This window comes from Oncorhynchus gorbuscha, linkage group LG13 (assembly GCF_021184085.1).
Source record: "Oncorhynchus gorbuscha isolate QuinsamMale2020 ecotype Even-year linkage group LG13, OgorEven_v1.0, whole genome shotgun sequence".
Classification (NCBI taxonomy): Eukaryota; Metazoa; Chordata; class Actinopteri; order Salmoniformes; family Salmonidae; genus Oncorhynchus; species Oncorhynchus gorbuscha.
Window position 1 is genome coordinate 91,880,553 of NC_060185.1, and position 22,786 is coordinate 91,903,338.

Here is a 22,786-nt window from a genome sequence, read left to right on the forward strand (position 1 = left end):
TAGTTATAGCAAGCGGCGGCCGTGTTACTGGCACTTTTGTCACAAAACTAAGATCGTCGTTGAAACAAAGACTGTTCTGCCAAGTTGTTGTGCAGGAAGGAGAGAGAGGAAGACTACCTATTTATTTCCAGATCTCATGTTTGCTCTCTCTCTTTTTGTAGCTTTGGCAACTATGCGTCTGTTTTATTTATTTATTTTATTTATTTATTTTTTTAAATATCGCCTTTTTCGATCTTGTCTCTTCGCTGCAACTCCCCAACGGGCTCGGCAGGTGAAGGGCCAGTCATAAGTCCCCCGAAAAATATGACCAGCCAAGCCGCTCTTCTTACCACCGCCCGCTTAACCCGTAAGCACCAATGTGTCGGAGGAAACACCGTTCACCTGATGACCGTGGTCAGCCTGCAGGCAGCCGGTCCACAACAAGAAGTTGCTAGAGCGCCTCAAGCTCAACCTCGACAAGGCGGAGCTGCTCTTCCTCCCGGAGAAGGCCTGCCCGCTCAAAGACCTCTCCATTACGGCTGACAACTCCACAGTGTTGCCCTCCCAGAGTGCAAAGAACCTTGGCAACACCCTGTCGTTCTCTGCAAACATCAAAACAGGAACATCCGTAGAGTACGACCCTTCCTCACACAGGAAGAGGAACATCCGTAGAGTACGACCCTCCCTCACACAGGAAGAGCAACATCCGTAGAGTACGACCCTTCCTCACACAGGAAGCAGCGCAGGTCCAAATCCAGGCACTTGTCCTCTCCCGTCTGGACTACTGCAACTCACTGTTCCCTGCATGTGCCATCAAACCCCTGCAACTCATCCAGAACGCTGCAGCCCACCTGGTTTTCCACCTTCCCATGTTCTCTCATGTCACCCTGCTCCTCCACACACTCCATTGACTTCTAGATGAAGCTCGCATCCACTACAAGACCCTGGTGCTTATCTACAGAACAGCAAGAGGACCTGCCCCCCTTCCCCCTACCACTACAAGACCCTGGGGCTTATCTACAGAACAGCAAGAGGACCTGCCCCCCCCCCTACCACAACAAGACCCAGCTGCTTACCTACAGAACAGCAAGAGGACCCCCCCCCCCCCTACCACTACAAGACCCTGGTGCTTATCTACAGAACAGCAAGAGGACCCCCCCCCCCCCTACCACTACGAGACCCTGGTGCTTATCTACAGAACAGCAAGAGGACCTGCCCCCCACTACCACTACAAGACCCTGGTGCTTATCTACAGAACAGCAAGAGGACCTGCCCCCTCCCCTACCACTACAAGACCCTGGGGCTTATCTACAGAACAGCAAGAGGACCTGCCCCCCTCCCTACCACTACAAGACCCTGGTGCTTATCTACAGAACAGCAAGAGGACCTGCCCCCCTACCACTACAAGACCCAGGTGCTTATCTACAGAACAGCAAGAGGACCTGCCCCTCCCTACCACTACAAGACCCTGGTGCTTATCTACAGAACAGCAAGAGGACCTGCCCCCCCTCCCTACCACTACAAGACCCTGTGGCTTATCTACAGAACAGCAAGAGGACCTGCCCCCCCCCCCCCCCCTACCTCCAGGCTATGCTAGGACAGCAGAGACCCTGACTATCTTCTGAAACCCGACCTCTTCAAACAGTATCTTAAATAGTCCTCCTCCTCACCTAGACCCCCCCCCCCCCGCGCCAAAAAAATAAAATAAATCAAATACAAACTGAACCAGCAGTTGCACTTGACCCCACCCCCCCTTCTAGCTCCGATACTACGGATTGCTACTTTATTGAGGTGAAATGTACTTTCTATATCTGTGATATGTGGTTGTCCCACCAAACTTAAGATTACTGTGCTAACTGTAAATCGCTCTGGATACGAATGCCTGCTAAGTGACTCAAATGTTAAAATATATATATATTATTCTCTGATCTGCTCTGTCTTAGGGCAGGGGGTTAATCACGTCCCGTGGGCAGTCAGATACACTATCTTCTCTATATGTCTCTAATTGGTTATATCGCTACAGCCTTTCCAGGTCCAAGGACAATTCTCCTCTCTTCTCGCTAAGTATCTTCTTCTCTCCTGTATCAGTCTCTCTGCTGATACCTACTCGGTTTATCTTTCAGGTGACTACTCTGTCATGGTAGTCCATTTTCTACTACAGAGGAAGCTAGGCTACTACCTGATTCAGACGTACATCCCTCTGATTATGGTGGTGGTGCTGTCGCAAGTAGCCTTCTGGATCAACAAAGAGTCTGTCCCTGCACGCACTGTGGCTGGTATGATAACACCCTGTCCCTGTGTCTAGTATGATAACAACCCTCTGTCCCTGTGTCTAGTATGATAACAACACCCTGTCCCTGTGTCTAGTATGATAACAACCCTCTGTCCCTGTGTCTAGTATGATAACAACCCTCTGTGTGTAGTATGATACCAACCCTCTGTGTGTAGTATGATAACACCCTGTCCCTGTGTCTAGTATGATAACAACCCTCTGTCCCTGTGTCTAGTATGATAACAACACCCTGTCCCTGTGTCTAGTATGATAACAACCCTCTGTCCCTGTGTCTAGTATGATAACAACACCCTGTCCCTGTGTCTAGTATGATAACAACAGTATGATATGATAACAACCCTCTGTCCCTGTGTCTAGTATGATAACAACACCCTGTCCCTGTGTCTAGTATGATACCAACCCTCTGTCCCTGTGTCTAGTATGATAACAACACCCTGTACCTGTGTCTAGTATGATACCAACCCTCTGTCCCTGTGTCTAGTATGATAACAACCCTCTGTCCCTGTGTCTAGTATGATACCAACCCTCTGTCCCTGTGTCTAGTATGATAACAACCCTCTGTCCCTGTGTCAACCCTCTGTCCCTGTGTCTAGTATGATAACAACCCTCTGTCCCTGTGTCTAGTATGATAACAACCCTCTGTCCCTGTGTCTAGTATGATAACAACCCTCTGTGTGTAGTATGATAACAACACCCTGTCCCTGTGTCTAGTATGATAACAACCCTCTGTCCCTGTGTCTAGTATGATACCAACCCTCTGTCCCTGTGTCTAGTATGATAACAACCCTCTGTGTGTAGTATGATAACAACACCCTGTCCCTGTGTCTAGTATGATAACAACCCTCTGTCCCTGTGTCTAGTATGATAACAACCCTCTGTCCCTGTGTCTAGTATGATAACAACCCTCTGTCCCTGTGTCTAGTATGATAACAACCCTCTGTCCCTGTGTCTAGTATGATAACAACCCTCTGTCCCTGTGTCTAGTATGATAACAACCCTCTGTCCCTGTGTCTAGTATGATACCAACCCTCTGTCCCTGTGTCTAGTATGATAACAACCCTCTGTCCCTGTGTCTAGTATGATAACAACCCTCTGTCCCTGTGTCTAGTATGATACCAACCCTCTGTCCCTGTGTCTAGTATGATAACCAACCCTCTGTCCCTGTGTCTAGTATGATACCCTCTGTCCCTGTGTCTAGTATGATACCAACCCTCTGTCCCTGTGTCTAGTATGATAACAACCCTCTGTCCCTGTGTCTAGTATGATAACAACCCTCTGTCCCTGTGTCTAGTATGAACAACCCTCTGTCCCTGTGTCTAGTATGATAACAACCCTCTGTCCCTGTGTCTAGTATGATAACAACCCTCTGTCCCTGTGTCTAGTATGATAACAACCCTCTGTCCCTGTGTCTAGTATGATAACAACCCTCTGTCCCTGTGTCTAGTATGATAACAACCCTCTGTGTGTAGTATGATAACAACACCCTGTCCCTGTGTCTAGTATGATAACAACCCTCTGTCCCTGTGTCTAGTATGATAACAACCCTCTGTCCCTGTGTCTAGTATGATAACAACCCTCTGTCCCTGTGTCTAGTATGATAACAACCCTCTGTGTCTAGTATGATAACAACCCTCTGTCCCTGTGTCTAGTATGATAACAACCCTCTGTCCCTGTGTCTAGTATGATAACAACCCTCTGTCCCTGTGTCTAGTATGATAACAACCCTCTGTCCCTGTGTCTAGTATGATAACAACCCTCTGTCCCTGTGTCTAGTATGATAACAACACCCTGTCCCTGTGTCTAGTATGATAACAACACCCTGTCCCTGTGTCTAGTATGATAACAACCCTCTGTCCCTGTGTCTAGTATGATAACAACACCCTGTCCCTGTGTCTAGTATGATAACAACCCTCTGTGTCTAGTATGATAACAACCCTCTGTCCCTGTGTCTAGTATGATAACAACCCTCTGTCCCTGTGTCTAGTATGATAACAACACCCTGTCCCTGTGTCTAGTATGATAACAACCCTCTGTGTCTAGTATGATAACAACCCTCTGTCCCTGTGTCTAGTATGATAACAACACCCTGTCCCTGTGTCTAGTATGATACCAACCCTCTGTCCCTGTGTCTAGTATGATACCAACCCTCTGTCCCTGTGTCTAGTATGATAACAACACCCTGTCCCTGTGTCTAGTATGATAACAACACCCTGTCCCTGTGTCTAGTATGATAACAACCCTCTGTGTCTAGTATGATAACAACCCTCTGTCCCTGTGTCTAGTATGATAACAACCCTCTGTCCCTGTGTCTAGTATGATAACAACACCCTGTCCCTGTGTCTAGTATGATAACAACCCTCTGTGTCTAGTATGATAACAACCCTCTGTCCCTGTGTCTAGTATGATAACAACCCTCTGTCCCTGTGTCTAGTATGATAACAACCCTCTGTCCCTGTGTCTAGTATGATAACAACCCCCTGTCCCTGTGTCTAGTATGATAACAACCCCCTGTCCCTGTGTCTAGTATGATAACAACCCTCTGTGTGTAGTATGATAACAACACCCTGTCCCTGTGTCTAGTATGATAACAACCCTCTGTGTGTAGTATGATAACAACCCTCTGTCCCTGTGTCTAGTATGATAACAACCCTCTGTCCCTGTGTCTAGTATGATAACAACCCTCTGTGTGTAGTATGATACCAACCCCCTGTCCCTGTGTCTAGTATGATAACAACACCCTGTCCCTGTGTCTAGTATGATAACAACACCCTGTCCCTGTGTCTAGTATGATAACAACCCTCTGTCCCTGTGTCTAGTATGATAACAACACCCTGTCCCTGTGTCTAGTATGATAACAACACCCTGTCCCTGTGTCTAGTATGATAACAACCCTCTGTCCCTGTGTCTAGTATGATAACAACACCCTGTCCCTGTGTCTAGTATGATAACAACCCTCTGTCCCTGTGTCTAGTATGATAACAACACCCTGTCCCTGTGTCTAGTATGATACCAACCCTCTGTCCCTGTGTCTAGTATGATAACAACCCTCTGTCCCTGTGTCTAGTATGATAACAACACCCTGTCCCTGTGTCTAGTATGATACCAACCCTCTGTCCCTGTGTCTAGTATGATACCAACCCTCTGTCCCTGTGTCTAGTATGATACCAACCCTCTGTCCCTGTGTCTAGTATGATACCAACCCTCTGTCCCTGTGTCTAGTATGATAACAACACCCTGTCCCTGTGTCTAGTATGATACCAACCCTCTGTCCCTGTGTCTAGTATGATACCAACCCTCTGTCCCTGTGTCTAGTATGATAACAACCCTCTGTCCCTGTGTCTAGTATGATAACCACCCTCTGTCCCTGTGTCTAGTATGATAACAACCCTCTGTACCTGCACACACTGTGTCTAGTATGATAACAACACCCTGTCCCTGTGTCTAGTATGATAACAACACCCTGTCCCTGTGTCTAGTATGATAACAACCCTCTGTGTCTAGTATGATACCAACCCTCTGTCCCTGTGTCTAGTATGATACCAACCCTCTGTCCCTGTGTCTAGTATGATAACAACCCTCTGTCCCTGTGTCTAGTATGATAACAACCCTCTGTCCCTGTGTCTAGTATGATAACAACCCTCTGTCCCTGTGTCTAGTATGATAACAACCCTCTGTCCCTGTGTCTAGTATGATAACCACCCTCTGTCCCTGTGTCTAGTATGATACCAACCCTCTGTCCCTGTGTCTAGTATGATAACAACCCTCTGTCCCTGTGTCTAGTATGATAACAACACCCTGTCCCTGTGTCTAGTATGATACCAACCCTCTGTCCCTGTGTCTAGTATGATACCAACCCTCTGTCCCTGTGTCTAGTATGATACCAACCCTCTGTCCCTGTGTCTAGTATGATAACAACCCTCTGTCCCTGTGTCTAGTATGATACCAACCCTCTGTCCCTGTGTCTAGTATGATAACAACCCTCTGTCCCTGTGTCTAGTATGATAACAACACCCTGTCCCTGTGTCTAGTATGATAACAACCCCCTGTCCCTGTGTCTAGTATGATAACAACCCTCTGTCCCTGTGTCTAGTATGATAACAACCCTCTGTCCCTGTGTCTAGTATGATAACAACCCCCTGTCCCTGTGTCTAGTATGATACCAACCCTCTGTCCCTGTGTCTAGTATGATAACAACCCTCTGTCCCTGTGTCTAGTATGATAACAACCCTCTGTCCCTGTGTCTAGTATGATAACAACCCTCTGTCCCTGTGTCTAGTATGATAACAACACCCTGTCCCTGTGTGTAGTATGATAACAACCCTCTGTACCTGCACACACTGTGTCTAGTATGATAACAACACCCTGTCCCTGTGTCTAGTATGATAACAACCCTCTGTACCTGCACCCACTGTGTCTAGTATGATAACAACACCCTGTCCCTGTGTCTAGTATGATAACAACACCCTGTCCCTGTGTCTAGTATGATAACAACCCTCTGTCCCTGTGTCTAGTATGATAACAACACCCTGTCCCTGTGTCTAGTATGATAACAACACCCTGTCCCTGTGTCTAGTATGATAACAACCCTCTGTGTCTAGTATGATACCAACCCTCTGTCCCTGTGTCTAGTATGATACCAACCCTCTGTCCCTGTGTCTAGTATGATAACAACCCTCTGTCCCTGTGTCTAGTATGATAACAACCCTCTGTCCCTGTGTCTAGTATGATAACCACCCTCTGTCCCTGTGTCTAGTATGATACCAACCCTCTGTCCCTGTGTCTAGTATGATAACAACCCTCTGTCCCTGTGTCTAGTATGATAACAACCCTCTGTCCCTGTGTCTAGTATGATAACAACACCCTGTCCCTGTGTCTAGTATGATAACAACACCCTGTCCCTGTGTCTAGTATGATAACAACCCTCTGTGTCTAGTATGATACCAACCCTCTGTCCCTGTGTCTAGTATGATACCAACCCTCTGTCCCTGTGTCTAGTATGATAACAACCCTCTGTCCCTGTGTCTAGTATGATAACAACCCTCTGTCCCTGTGTCTAGTATGACCCTCTGTCCCTGTGTCTAGTATGATACCAACCCTCTGTCCCTGTGTCTAGTATGATAACAACCCTCTGTCCCTGTGTCTAGTATGATAACAACCCTCTGTCCCTGTGTCTAGTATGATAACAACACCCTGTCCCTGTGTCTAGTATGATAACAACCCTCTGTCCCTGTGTCTAGTATGATAACAACACCCTGTGTCTAGTATGATAACAACCCTCTGTCCCTGTGTCTAGTATGATAACAACCCTCTGTCCCTGTGTCTAGTATGATAACAACCCTCTGTCCCTGTGTCTAGTATGATAACAACCCTCTGTCACTGTGTCTTAGTATGATAACAACCCTCTTTCTTGAATTGAGGCAGAGAGAGAGCGAGAGAGAGACAGAGAGAGACAGAGAGACATTTCAAACAGAGATAATGTTAGATGGTTGGCTGGCTGCTACTGCCTGAGCAGTAGATGAGACCATGAAAAATTATGTGGACCTGACAGAAACAATGGAATATTTTGGCAATTGAATGTTCAATATTAAATTTAAATTTAATTTAGAGAGACAGAGAGATCTCTGTCTTAGTCTCTCTCAATCACTCTCTCTGTGTGTGTCTCTCTCTCTGTCTCTCACCCACTCTCTCTGTGTCTCTCTCTCTCTCTCTCTCTCTCTCTCTCTCTCTCTCTCTCTCTCTCTCTCTCTCTCTCTCTCTCTCTCTCTCTCTCTCTCTGTGTCTGTCTCTCTCTCTCTCCTCTCTCTCTCTCTCTCTCTCTCTCTCTCTCTCTCTCTCTCTCTCTCTCTCTCTCTCTCTCTCTCTCTCTCTCTCTGTGTGTCTGTGTCTCTCTCGCTCTCAATAGTGTTCCAAAACTTAATTCAGCCTATACTGTATATCACTTCATATACCCAATGCATGATGTGACTGGGAGAGACTGTGTCCAATGCATGATGTGACTGGGAGAGACTGTGTGTATACAGAGGCTCTGAGAGGGAACAGGCAAACAAGCCACATATATAGGATTGCAGATGTAATCTCTCTCTCTCTCTCATAATAGTGTTCTAATTCTGTTTCTATGTTCTCCATTTCCCCTATCCTAACAACCAACAGGCATCACCACGGTCCTCACCATGACAACCCTCAGCATCAGTGCCCGCCAGTCTCTGCCCAAGGTGGCCTACGCTACAGCCATGGACTGGTTCATCGCCGTGAGTCTTCGTGGCGTCTGCGCTCATCGAGTTCGCCGCTGTCAACTACTTTGCGACGCTGGAGGCCAACAGACTGAAGAAGAAGAAGAAGAACGCCAGGCAGAAAAAAATGGAGGCCCTGGCTGAAGCAAGTTATGATGAGGAGGATGATGAGAGTGCTTCATCTGTAAGTTATTTACTGGAAGGGTGGATGGCTGGACACATTCACAAATACACAGACATGGTTAGGGTTGGTAGCTAGGGGTTTTACACTATGCAGCTGTAACTGTAAAGAGGAGCATTCACCAAGACTGGCTATCTCCCTGTTCAACTACAGAACACCATCACTAAGACTGACTATCTCCCCGTTCAACTACAGAACACCATCACTAAGACTGGCTATCTCCCCATTCAACTACAGAACACCATCACCAAGACTGGCTATCTCCCCGTTCAACTACAGAACACCATCACTAGGACTGGCTATCTCCCCGTTCAACTACAGAACACCATCACTAAGACTGGCTATCTCCCTGTTCAACTACAGAACACCATCACTAAGACTGGCTATCTCCCTGTTCAACTACAGAACACCATCACTAAGACTGGCTATCTCCACGTTCAACTACAGAACACCATCACTAGGACTGGCTATCTCCCTGTTCAACTACAGAACACCATCACTAAGACTGACTATCTCCCCGTTCAACTACAGAACACCATCACTAAGACTGACTATCTCCCTGTTCAACTACAGAACACCATCACTAAGACTGACTATCTCCCTGTTCAACTACAGAACACCATCACTAAGACTCTCCCCGTTCAACTACAGAACACCATCACTAAGACTCTCCCCGTTCAACTACAGAACACCATCACTAAGACTGGCTATCTCCCTGTTCAACTACAGAACACCATCACTAAGACTCTCCCCATTCAACTACAGAACACCATCACTAAGACTGGCTATCTCCTGTTCAACTACAGAACACCATCACTAAGACTGACTACCCCACGTTCAACTACAGAACACCATCACTAAGACTGACTATCTCCCTATTCAACTACAGAACACCATCACTAAGACTCTCCCCGTTCAACTACAGAACACCATCACTAAGACTGGCTATCTCCCTGTTCAACTACAGAACACCATCACTAAGACTCTCCCCATTCAACTACAGAACACCATCACTAAGACTGGCTATCTCCCTGTTCAACTACAGAACACCATCACTAAGACTGACTACCTCCACGTTCAACTACAGAACACCATCACTAAGACTGACTATCTCCCTATTCAACTACAGAACACCATCACTAAGACTCTCCCCATTCAACTACAGAACACCATCACTAAGACTGGCTATCTCCCCATTCAACTACAGAACACCATCACTAAGACTCTCTCCATTCAACTACAGAACTCCATCACTAAGACTGGCTATCTCCCTGTTCAACTACAGAACACCATCACTAAGACTCTCCCCATTCAACTACAGAACACCATCACTAAGACTCTCTCCATTCAACTACAGAACACAATCACTAAGACTCTCCCCATTCAACTACAGAACACCATCACTAAGACTCTCCCGTTCAACTACAGAACACAATCACTAAGACTCTCCCCGTTCAACTACAGAACACCATCACTAAGACTCTCCCCGTTCAACTACAGAACACCATCACTAAGACTCTCCCCGTTCAACTACAGAACACCATCACTAAGACTCTCCCCGTTCAACTACAGAACACCATCACTAAGACTCTCCCCGTTCAACTACAGAACACAATCACTAAGACTCTCCCCGTTCAACTACAGAACACCATCACTAAGACTCTACCCGTTCAACTACAGAACACCATCACTGAGACTCTCCCCATTCAACTACAGAACACCATCACTAAGACTCTCCCCATTCAACTACAGAACACCATCACTAAGACTCTCCCCGTTCAACTACAGAACACCATCACTGAGACTCTCCCCATTCAACTACAGAACACCATCACTAAGACTCTCCCCGTTCAACTACAGAACACCATCACTAAGACTCTCCCCGTTCAACTACAGAACACCATCACTAAGACTCTCCCCGTTCAACTACAGAACACCATCACTAAGACTCTCCCGTTCAACTACAGAACACCATCACTAAGACTCTCCCCGTTCAACTACAGAACACCATCACTAAGACTCTCCCCGTTCAACTACAGAACACCATCACTAAGACTCTCCCCATTCAACTACAGAACACCACACATTAAATTGTTATGTACACAGATGTCATGCTCTCATATCTTTGTGGGTATAGCTAGCTATATGCTATATGCTATATTCTATATGTTATATGCTATATTCTACATGCTATATGCTATATTCTATATGCTACATGCTATATTTTATATACTATACTCTATATGCTATATGCTAATCCAGTAAGATACTATGTATGGACGGCTGGCGTCCTGCGAGAGCTTGCTCACGTCTCAGTAGTGTCAGGCTCATGGTTAGATGTTTCTAATGAGTGTGAATATAAACAGAGCACAACTAGGCGCTCAGAGCTGAAGGCTTGCATCCCAGATACACCCTGTTCACTAGTAGTCAAAAGTAGTGCACTATATAGGTTATGGTGTGCCATTTGTGAATCAGCCCTAGAGTACTGAGATCCTCTCTCTGTAATCTCCTTCTTCCTATGGGCATCCACCCCTAAGCCCCCGATACCCCTCTACCCCAACCCTCCTCTTCGTCCACCCCTAACCCTCTACCCCAACCCTCCTCTAAGTCCACCCCCAACCCTCCTCTACCCCAACCCTCCTCTACATCCACCCAACCCTCTACCTCAACCATCCTCTACATCCACCCCTAACCCTCCAACCCTCCTCTTCGTCCACCCCTAACCCCCAACCCTCCTCTTCGTCCACCCCCAACCCCCAACCCTCCTCTTTGTCCACCCCTAACCCCCAACCCTCCTCTTCGTCCACCCCTAACCCCCCAACCCTCCTCTATGTCCACCCCTAACCCCCAACCCTCCTCTTCGTCCACCCCTAACCCCCAACCCTCCTCTATGTCCACCCCTAACCCCCAACCCTCCTCTATGTCCACCCCTAACCCCCAACCCTCCTCTACATCCACCCCTAACCCCCAACCCTCCTCTTCGTCCACCCCTAACCCCCAACCCTCTTCTATTTCCACCCCAACCCTCCTCTTCATCCCCCCTCTTCGTCCACCCCTAACCCCCAACCCTCCTCTTCGTCCACCCCTAACCCCCAACCCTCTTCTATGTCCACCCCAACCCTCCTCTTCATCCACCCCTAACCCCCCAACCCTCCTCTATGTCCACGCCTAACCCCCAACCCTCCTCTTCGTCCACCCCTAACCCCCAACCCTCCTCTACGTCCACCCCTAACCCCCAACCCTCTTCGTCCACCCCAACCCTCCTCTTCATCCACCCCTAACCCCCAACCCTCCTCTTCGTCCACCCATAACCCCTCAACCCTCCTGTTCATCCACCCCTAACCCTCTACCCCAACCCTCCTCTACGTCCACCCCTAACCCTCTACCCCAACCCTCCTCTTCGTCCAGCCCCAACCCCCCAACCGTCCTCTACATCCACCCCTAACCCCCCAACCCTCCTCTTCGTCCACCCATAACCCCTCAACCCTCCTGTTCATCCACCCCTAACCCTCTACCCCAACCCTCCTCTACGTCCACCCCTAACCCTCTACCCCAACCCTCCTCTTCGTCCACCCCCAACCCCCCAACCGTCCTCTACATCCACCCCTAACCCCCAACCCTCCTCTTCGTCCACCCCCAACCCCCCAACCGTCCTCTACATCCACCCCTAACCCCCAACCCTCCTCTTCGTCCACCCCTAACCCCCAACCCTCCTCTTCATCGACCCATAACCCCCAACCCTCCTCTTCATCCACCCCTAACCCTCTACCCCAACCCTCCTCTACGTCCACCCCTAACCCTTTACCCTCTACCCTCCTCTACGTCCACCCCTAACCCTCCTCCTCTTCCAGCCCTAACCCTCCAACCCTCCTCTATGTCTCACCCTAGCCTTCCACCTCTAACACTCCACCTGTCCTCTACATCCACCCCTAAACCTCCCTACCTCCACCATCACCCCTTTCCCCTCTGCCCCATCAGAGAGTGGGGGCCTGAAGAAGAGGCGTAACTCCATAGCCCAAAGTGAGCCGGTGCCCATCTTCCTGCTGCAGGGTTCAGCTGTGCCCCCCATCTCAGCGCCAGCTGGCACCAGCCCCATAGACCAGTACTCCCGCATCATGTTCCCCCTGACTTTCGCACTCTTCAATCTCTTCTACTGGATCATATACCTGGGCAAGGACACCATGGAACAGGCCAGGTATGAGTTAATAAACTATTCTGTTCTATTAGGACACCATGGAACAGGCCAGGTATGAGTTAATAAACTATTCTGTTCTATTAGGACACCATGGAACAGGCCAGGTATGAGTTAATAAACTCTATTCTGTTCTATTAGGACACCATGGAACAGGCCAGGTATGAGTTAATAAACTATTCTGTTCTATTAGGACACCATGGAACAGGCCAGGTATGAGTTAATAAACTATTCTGTTCTATTAGGACACCATGGAACAGGCCAGGTATGAGTTAATAAACTATTCTGTTCTATTAGGACACCATGGAACAGGCCAGGTATGAGTTAATAAACTATTCTGTTCTATTAGGACACCATGGAACAGGCCAGGTATGAGTTAATAAACTATTCTGTTCTATTAGGACACCATGGAACAGGCCAGGTATGAGTTAATAAACTATTCTGTTCTATTAGGACACCATGGAACAGGCCAGGTATGAGTTAATAAACTATTCTGTTCTATTAGGACACCATGGAACAGGCCAGGTATGAGTTAATAAACTATTCTGTTCTATTAGGACACCATGGAACAGGCCAGGTATGAGTTAATAAACTATTCTGTTCTATTAGGACACCATGGAACAGGCCAGGTATGAGTTAATAAACTATTCTGTTCTATTAGGACACCATGGAACAGGCCAGGTATGAGTTAATAAACTATTCTGTTCTATTAGGACACCATGGAACAGGCCAGGTATGAGTTAATAAACTATTCTGTTCTATTAGGACACCATGGAACAGGCCAGGTATGAGTTAATAAACTATTCTGTTCTATTAGGACACCATGGAACAGGCCAGGTATGAGTTAATAAACTATTCTGTTCTATTAGGACACCATGGAACAGGCCAGGTATGAGTTAATAAACTATTCTGTTCTATTAGGACACCATGGAACAGGCCAGGTATGAGTTAATAAACTATTCTGTTCTATTAGGACACCATGGAACAGGCCAGGTATGAGTTAATAAACTATTCTGTTCTATTAGGACACCATGGAACAGGCCAGGTATGAGTTAATAAACTATTCTGTTCTATTAGGACACCATGGAACAGGCCAGGTATGAGTTAATAAACTATTCTGTTCTATTAGGACACCATAGAACAGGCCAGGTATGAGTTAATAAACTATTCTGTTCTATTAGGACACCATGGAACAGGCCAGGTATGAGTTAATAAACTCTATTCTGTTCTATTAGGACACCATGGAACAGGCCAGGTATGAGTTAATAAACTCTATTCTGTTCTATTAGGACACCATGGAACAGGCCAGGTATGAGTTAATAAACTATTCTGTTCTATTAGGACACCATGGAACAGGCCAGGTATGAGTTAATAAACTATTCTGTTCTATTAGGACACCATGGAACAGGCCAGGTATGAGTTAATAAACTATTCTGTTCTATTAGGACACCATGGAACAGGCCAGGTATGAGTTAATAAACTATTCTGTTCTATTAGGACACCATGGAACAGGCCAGGTATGAGTTAATAAACTATTCTGTTCTATTAGGACACCATGGAACAGGCCAGGTATGAGTTAATAAACTATTCTGTTCTATTAGGACACCATGGAACAGGCCAGGTATGAGTTAATAAACTATTCTGTTCTATTAGGACACCATGGAACAGGCCAGGTATGAGTTAATAAACTATTCTGTTCTATTAGGACACCATGGAACAGGCCAGGTATGGGTTAATAAACTATTCTGTTCTATTAGGACACCATGGAACAGGCCAGGTATGAGTTAATAAACTATTCTGTTCTATTAGGACACCATAGAACAGGCCAGGTATGAGTTAATAAACTATTCTGTTCTATTAGGACACCATGGAACAGGCCAGGTATGAGTTAATAAACTATTCTGTTCTATTAGGACACCATGGAACAGGCCAGGTATGAGTTAATAAACTATTCTGTTCTATTAGGACACCATGGAACAGGCCAGGTATGAGTTAATAAACTATTCTGTTCTATTAGGACACCATGGAACAGGCCATGAGTTAATAAACTATTCTGTTCTATGGAACAGGCCAGGTATGAGTTAATAAACTATTCTGTTCTATTAGGACACCATGGAACAGGCCAGGTATGAGTTAATAAACTATTCTGTTCTATTAGGACACCATGGAACAGGCCAGGTATGAGTTAATAAACTATTCTGTTCTATTAGGACACCATGGAACAGGCCAGGTATGAGTTAATAAACTCTATTCTGTTCTATTAGGACACCATGGAACAGGCCAGGTATGAGTTAATAAACTATTCTGTTCTATTAGGACACCATGGAAAGGCCAGGTATGAGTTAATAAACTATTCTGTTCTATTAGGACACCATGGAACAGGCCAGGTATGAGTTAATAAACTATTCTGTTCTATTAGGACACCATGGAACAGGCCAGGTATGAGTTAATAAACTATTCTGTTCTATTAGGACACCATGGAACAGGCCAGGTATGAGTTAATAAACTATTCTGTTCTATTAGGACACCATGGAACAGGCCAGGTATGAGTTAATAAACTATTCTGTTCTATTAGGACACCATGGAACAGGCCAGGTATGAGTTAATAAACTATTCTGTTCTATTAGGACACCATGGAACAGGCCAGGTATGAGTTAATAAACTATTCTGTTCTATTAGGACACCATGGAACAGGCCAGGTATGAGTTAATAAACTATTCTGTTCTATTAGGACACCATGGAACAGGCCAGGTATGAGTTAATAAACTATTCTGTTCTATTAGGACACCATGGAACAGGCCAGGTATGAGTTAATAAACTCTATTCTGTTCTATTAGGACACCATGGAACAGGCCAGGTATGAGTTAATAAACTATTCTGTTCTATTAGGACACCATGGAACAGGCCAGGTATGAGTTAATAAACTCTATTCTGTTCTATTAGGACACCATGGAACAGGCCAGGTATGAGTTAATAAACTCTATTCTGTTCTATTAGGACACCATGGAACAGGCCAGGTATGAGTTAATAAACTCTATTCTGTTCTATTAGGACACCATGGAACAGGCCAGGTATGAGTTAATAAACTCTATTCTGTTCTATTAGGACACCATGGAACAGGCCAGGTATGAGTTAATAAACTATTCTGTTCTATTAGGACACCATGGAACAGGCCAGGTATGAGTTAATAAACTATTCTGTTCTATTAGGACACCATGGAACAGGCCAGGTATGAGTTAATAAACTATTCTGTTCTATTAGGACACCATGGAACAGGCCAGGTATGAGTTAATAAACTATTCTGTTCTATTAGGACACCATGGAACAGGCCAGGTATGAGTTAATAAACTATTCTGTTCTATTAGGACACCATGGAACAGGCCAGGTATGAGTTAATAAACTATTCTGTTCTATTAGGACACCATGGAACAGGCCAGGTATGAGTTAATAAACTATTCTGTTCTATTAGGACACCATGGAACAGGCCAGGTATGAGTTAATAAACTATTCTGTTCTATTAGGACACCATGGAACAGGCCAGGTATGAGTTAATAAACTATTCTGTTCTATTAGGACACCATGGAACAGGCCAGGTATGAGTTAATAAACTATTCTGTTCTATTAGGACACCATGGAACAGGCCAGGTATGAGTTAATAAACTATTCTGTTCTATTAGGACACCATGGAACAGGCCAGGTATGAGTTAATAAACTATTCTGTTCTATTAGGACACCATGGAACAGGCCAGGTATGAGTTAATAAACTATTCTGTTCTATTAGGACACCATGGAACAGGCCAGGTATGAGTTAATAAACTATTCTGTTCTATTAGGACACCATGGAACAGGCCAGGTATGAGTTAATAAACTATTCTGTTCTATTAGGACACCATGGAACAGGCCAGGTATGAGTTAATAAACTATTCTGTTCTATTAGGACACCATGGAACAGGCCAGGTATGAGTTAATAAACTATTCTGTTCTATTAGGACACCATGGAACAGGCCAGGTATGAGTTAATAAACTATTCTGTTCTATTAGGACACCATGGAACAGGCCAGGTATGAGTTAATAAACTATTCTGTTCTATTAGGACACCATGGAACAGGCCAGGTATGAGTTAATAAACTATTCTGTTCTATTAGGACACCATGGAACAGGCCAGGTATGAGTTAATAAACTATTCTGTTCTATTAGGACACCATGGAACAGGCCAGGTATGAGTTAATAAACTATTCTGTTCTATTAGGACACCATGGAACAGGCCAGGTATGAGTTAATAAACTATTCTGTTCTATTAGGACACCATGGAACAGGCCAGGTATGAGTTAATAAACTATTCTGTTCTATTAGGACACCATGGAACAGGCCAGGTATGAGTTAATAAACTATTCTGTTCTATTAGGACACCATGGAACAGGCCAGGTATGAGTTAATAAACTATTCTGTTCTATTAGGACACCATGGAACAGGCCAGGTATGAGTTAATAAACTATTCTGTTCTATTAGGACACCATGGAACAGGCCAGGTATGAGTTAATAAACTATTCTGTTCTATTAGGACACCATGGAACAGGCCAGGTATGAGTTAATAAACTATTCTGTTCTATTAGGACACCATGGAACAGGCCAGGTATGAGTTAATAAACTATTCTGTTCTATTAGGACACCATGGAACAGGCCAGGTATGAGTTAATAAACTATTCTGTTCTATTAGGACACCATGGAACAGGCCAGGTATGAGTTAATAAACTATTCTGTTCTATTAGGACACCATGGAACAGGCCAGGTATGAGTTAATAAACTATTCTGTTCTATTAGGACACCATGGAACAGGCCAGGTATGAGTTAATAAACTATTCTGTTCTATTAGGACACCATGGAACAGGCCAGGTATGAGTTAATAAACTATTCTGTTCTATTAGGACACCATGGAACAGGCCAGGTATGAGTTAATAAACTATTCTGTTCTATTAGGACACCATGGAACAGGCCAGGTATGAGTTAATAAACTATTCTGTTCTATTAGGACACCATGGAACAGGCCAGGTATGAGTTAATAAACTATTCTGTTCTATTAGGACACCATGGAACAGGCCAGGTATGAGTTAATAAACTATTCTGTTCTATTAGGACACCATGGAACAGGCCAGGTATGAGTTAATAAACTATTCTGTTCTATTAGGACACCATGGAACAGGCCAGGTATGAGTTAATAAACTATTATGTTCTATTAGGACACCATGGAACAGGCCAGGTATGGGTTAATAAACTATTCTGTTCTATTAGGACACCATGGAACAGGCCAGGTATGAGTTAATAAACTATTCTGTTCTATTAGGACACCATGGAACAGGCCAGGTATGAGTTAATAAACTATTCTGTTCTATTAGGACACCATGGAACAGGCCAGGTATGAGTTAATAACCCACTACAACACAGCGAACCAAGAGAATAGCTCTTGGTAATCGGAACCGGATCAGAAGGATCATGAGCCACTCATCATTGGCCAGTAAATCTTTCTGGTCTCTGAAAATTCGCGCTCTCCGATTTTTTCCATTAGCCAACATTCTTCCAACTGTGTAAAAGCAGCCATTGTGCGTCATTACGCATTGTAATTTCATGCCTTTCAATACCCACCCATTTGATCGTCAAAGCTACCCAATTGCGTAACACCTTCAGGTGTGGTAATTACCCTGATTATAAATGACAATGACAGAGGGACATTATGACGTTGACAGTTCTGCGCAACGAACATGTGATAAAAAATATATGAAACTCTGCCTTCGTGTCTGCCCGACTGAGGCGTCGAAAACGGCATCAGATTAAACGTCATTTGTCCCACTGTTCACATTTTATATTAGAATACATTTCACGATATGCAAGTATTGTTTAATAACTAGATCCATTTAAATATGATTCCCGATTAAACTGTACAACATATTTGAGAGGTTCTTTTGCAAAAACATATATCAGTTTGTATTTATTATCCTAAATCATGTTTTTTTTTGTGTGTACTCCAGGGAACTCTTTATATATAATATGTTAGTGGTAATATTTCGATGTATTTTACACAATGGTATCAGTTTCAAAGCGTTTCTCAAGTTGCAGTTTCTAAATATTAGGTCCTAATATTAAACAATAACCTTGGTGACAAGGTCCTAATATTAAACAATAACCCTGGTGACAATGATCTCAGTACTCTAGGGCTGAGTCACAAATGGCACACTATACACTATATAGTGCACTACTTTTGACCATTTTGAACACACAGTATCAGCTGCATATTTGACCATTCTAAACTGTATCAACAACACAACACAGACCCACTGAATGTTACTGCTCTCAATTACTACCCACTCTTTTTGTCAGACTTTTATCCAGACTGTAAAGACATGAATAATGTCTGACGCTGGAACAGCCCCATGAGTTGTAGACACAAAAGGGGAAGGGGGTCGCTAGCTGGAGGATGTCAGATGGTTCTGTTGTCATCTAACACTAGAGACAGAGAGAGAGGGGGAGGGAGAGAGAGACAGAGAGGGAGAGGGGGAAGGAGGGAGGAGGGGGAAGGAGGGAGGAGGGGGAGAGGGAAGGAGGGGGAGAGAGACAGAGAGGGAGAGGGGGAAGGAGAGGAAGAGAGAGAGGAGGGGAAGGAGGGGGAGAGAGATGGAGAGGGGGAAGGAGAGGGAGAGAGAGGAGGGGAAGGAGGGAGTGACAGAGAAGGAGAGGGGGAGAGAGAGAGGAGGGGAAGGAGGGAGAGACAGAGAGGGGAGAGGGGGAGAGGGGGAAGGAGAGGGAGAGACAGAGAGGGAGAGGGGGAAGGAGAGAGAGGGAGAGAGAGAGGGAGAGAGGGAGAGGGGGAAGGAGAGGGAGAGACAGAGAGAAAGAGAGGGAGAGGGGGAAGGAGAGAGAGAGAGACAGAGAGGGAGAGGGGGAAGGAGAGGGAGAGACAGAGAGGGAGAGAGGGAAGGAGAGGGAGAGACAGAGAGGGAGAGGGGGAAGGAGAGGGAGAGAGACAGAGAGGGAGAGGGGGAAGGAGAGGGAGAGAGAGAGAGAGAGAGACAGAGAGGGAGAGGGGGAAGGAGAGGGAGAGACAGAGAGGGATATGTGGGCTTTTCAGTTAGATTTATAGTAGAGTACAAGGCATAGAACATGAGCTCAATTAACTTGCAAATAAATAATGTGCATCAAGGTTTACCCCAGTCAGTGTGTGTCTCAATGGCACACACACACATACATAGACACACACACATACACACATACATAGACACACATAGACACACACGTAGATTATACAGAGACACGAGAGAGAGAGAGAGAGAGAGAGAGAGAGAGAGAGAGAGAGAGAGAGAGAGAGAGAGAGAGAGAGAGAGAGAGAGAGAGAGAGAGAGAGAGAGAGAGAGAGAGAGAGAGAGAGAGAGAGAGAGAGAGAGAGAGAGAGAGAGAGAGAAAGATGATGAAGAGACGAGAGAGAGAGAGGGAGCTGATGGAGAGAGAGAGAGAGAGTTACAGAGAGCTGGTAGTCCCATCCACCAAACTACCAGGTGTGAAACAGGGAAGGGACTCAGGGGGTATGCTAATTTGGTATAAAGCAGACCTAACTCACTCCATTAAATTAATCAAAACAGGAACATTTTACATTTGGCTAGAAATTCAAAAGGAAATGATCTTAACAGAGAAAAATGTCCTCCTGTGTGCTCCCTATATCCCCCACTAGAATCCCCCATACATGAAAACAGCTTCTCCATCCTTGAGGGGGAAATCAATCATTTCCAGGCCCAGGGACATGTACTAGTCTGTGGCGACCTAAATGCCAGAACCGGACAAGAACCTGACACCCTCAGCACACAGGGGGACAAACACCTGCCTGGAGGTGACAGCATCCCCTCCCACATATGCCCCCCTAGGCACAACTATGACAACATAACCAACAAAAACGGGTCACAACTCCTGCAGCTCTGTCGCACGCTGGTTATGTACATAGTCAATGGTAGGCTTCGAGGGGACTCCTATGGTAGGTACACCTATAGCTCATCTTTTGGCAGTAGTACTGTAGACTACTTTATCACTGACCACAACCCAGAGTCTCTCAGAGCGTTCACAGTCAGCCCACTGACACCCCTATCAGACCACAGCAAAATCACAGTCTACTTGAACAGAGCAATACTCAATCATGAGGCATCAAAGCCAAAGGAACTGAGTAACATTAAGAAATGCTATAGATGGAAGGAATGCAGTTTGGAAACCTACCAAAAAACAATTAGGCAACAACAAATTCAATCCCTTCTAGACAATTTCCTGGGTAAAACGATCCACTGTAGTGAAGGTGTAAACTTGGCAGTAGAAAATCTTAACAGTTTATTTGACCTCTCAGCTTCCTTATCAAATCTCTAACCACTTCTGGGAAAATTGGAAAACACTAAACAAACAACAACACGAAGAATCATCTATCCAAAATGGAGATGTATGGGTAAACCACTTCTCCAATCTTTTTGGCTCTATAACAAAGAATAAAGAGCAAAAACATATACATGATCAAATACAAATCTTAGAATCAACTATTAAAGACTACCAGAACCCACTGGATTCTCCAATTACCATGAATGAGCTACAGGACAAAATAAAAACCCTCCAACCCAAAAAGGCCTGTGGTGTCGATGGTATCCTCAATGAAATGATCAAATATACAGACAACAAATTCCAATGGGCTGTACTAAAACTCTTTAACGTCATCCTTAGCTCTGGCATCTTCCCCAATATTTGGAACCAAGGACTGATCACCCCAATCCACAAAAGTGGAGACAAATTTGACCCCAATAACTACAGTGGAATATGCGTCAACAGTAGCCTTGGGAAAATCCTCTGCATTATCATTAACAGCAGACTCGTACATTTCCTCAATGAAAACAATGTACTGAGCAAATGTCAAATTGGCTTTTTACCAAATTACCGTACAACAGACCATGTATTCACCTTGCACACCCTAAATGACAACCAAACAAACCAAAACAAAGGCAAAGTCTCTCATGCTTTGTTGATTTCAATAAAGCCGTTGACTCAATTTGGCATGAGGGTCTGCTATACAAATTGATGGAAAGTGGTGTTGGGGGTAAAACATATGACATTATAAAATCCATGTACACAAACAACAAGTGTGCGGTTAAAATTGGCAAAAAACACACACATTTCTTTCCACAGGGCTGTGGTGTGAGACAGGGATGCAGCTTAAGCTCCACCCACTTCAACATATATATCAAAGAATTGGCGCGGGCACTAGAAAAGTCTGCAGCACCCGGCCTCCCCCTGCTAGAATCCGAAGTCAAATGTCTACTGTTTGTTGTTCCTGTCACAGAATGTTGATGCTTCTTCTGTTGAGAACGTTCTGCACTACAAGGACAAAGACAAGATGGTGGACCCTGCTATAGTTACTGGAGCTGATGTCTTCAACTCTTATTCTCTCTGCGTTTTCAAGAGTTTATTCAGAGGACAGAGGGCACAGTGTCTCTGACTTCGTACCTTTGTAGTATAGAGAGAGAGAGCATTACTGTAATTTACAGTATATCATTATCATGGAAAGATATCTACATCTTTACACTTTCTGTGTGTGTGTGTAATTTGCCCTGCTTTCATTCCTCATGTGTGTTTCTGTCTCTGTGGGTTTCTGTCCTTGCAGAGAGGATTGAGCCCTGTGCTCCAACTGATGTCATCTGCTGAGCATGTTCTGTAGACACCTTGTTCATTCATCTGTCCTTCGCTCTACCAACAAGTACTCCACGTTCACATTACTTTCAATCCACACTGGAAATGAATACAAAAAAACCAAAACAAATTATTTTCCGACCTCATTTCTATTCTGTTCACACTTTGTTCTACCCAGACCTGCTGAGATCAGTTGTTGAAGAGATGTCCTT

At 45.0% G+C, this 22,786-nt stretch overlaps 1 pseudogene; it reads left to right on the top strand.

Moving 5' to 3' along the window:
• LOC123992394 overlaps positions 1–22,558 on the top strand; it is a 29,248-nt pseudogene extending 6,690 nt beyond the window's left edge.
• The last annotated feature ends 228 nt before the right edge of the window (positions 22,559–22,786 follow it).